Genomic DNA, 1404 nt, shown 5'->3' on the forward strand with positions numbered 1-1404 from the left:
GGAGATCACAAGACGCCGCCGCAGTACAAACTCACGAAAAATGACAACATAAGTTTGAATCAAGACTGCAAATTCTGCACTTAACAAAGAGTATTGATAACCTAAAGCAGCAGTTAAAGGGTACTTCTGCTGAAGTGAAGCTATTTCTTATGTAAAGGGATATGTTATTTAATTAATTTCTAAGCACACTGATTAAGGTTTACAATGTGTTATTTGGGGCCTAAGTAATAAGTCTCATCTTTTATATTTGTCAAATTCAAGTAAACTTGAAGGGTAGCTACATTTTAATTCTTTGATGTATGCTAATATTTCAGTTTAAGTTTAAAATGAGGCTACTTACCTTTTCTTTACCCAGTTGAGGTATTCATATTGTTTAACCTCTCTAGTAACACACATTTAGACTTACTGTAACTCATTCACGCAGCTTAACGTCAATTCAACTCAATAATTACACTGTAGATATCTCAAAATGTCAGACACAAGCACTGAGACCTGCCGTGAAAACACAATATCACCTGCTCAACCTGAAGCTACAGACACTGAGTCTACAGAAGAAGTGGAAAGAATAAGAAGGAGCGAAAGAACCCGAACTCTAACAGAGAAAGGAAAAGGACTTGAAGAAGAAAGGCTGAAAAGTGTTCAGCGTCGGTACAGAATCATCCATGAGAAATGGAAGTATCATGCAAGAATCGGCAAAGAGATATTGACTGATGCGGCCTCTGAGGAAGAATTAAAAGAACTGATTGAGAATATAAAGGGAACCTGTTCTGATGTACAGGTCATTTATGAAGAGTTACGTCGAATGCAAACTCCTGAGCCAAGCCTACGACGCAGAGTTGACCTGTGCCTATCGCTTTCAGAATTCATCATTCAAAGGGCAGAAAAACAACTTAAAGGGCATACTGCAGATGAGCAGGATGAACCTTGGCCTGATGTCGGTTCGATCCTTGACTCAACAGGCTCTCTATCAAAGCCACCCTCTCGTCATTCAAAATGTAGTTCTACTCGCTCTAGCATCCACTCGGTCAAAAGAAATGAAGCTGCCGCTGATGCTGCTGCATCCAAGGAAGTGTTGGCAGTGTTGGATGAACAAGAAAGGGAAGAGACAGAACTTCAAAGGCTAGAGGCAGAAGGTAAACAGCTTCTGGCACGATTTGAATCGGAGAACCTAGCAAGAAAACAGGCGATGCAAGAAAAGCGTAGAAAGCTTGAACGCCTGGAAGAAATAAAGAAGCTGAATGCTGCAAGGGCTCGAATAAAGGTGTACGATCAAGTTGAAGAAAGCTTTGAGCCAACTGACTTTCTGCATGAAGTTGAACCAGCAGGAGAACTTCAAGTTCTCAACTCCTCATTTTCCGCAGTCATTCCTCAATCACTGCCAGTCAAGACACAATCCCTCCATGC

The sequence above is a fragment of the Etheostoma cragini genome, chromosome 16, assembly GCF_013103735.1.
Source record: "Etheostoma cragini isolate CJK2018 chromosome 16, CSU_Ecrag_1.0, whole genome shotgun sequence".
NCBI classification, from domain to species: domain Eukaryota; kingdom Metazoa; phylum Chordata; class Actinopteri; order Perciformes; family Percidae; genus Etheostoma; species Etheostoma cragini.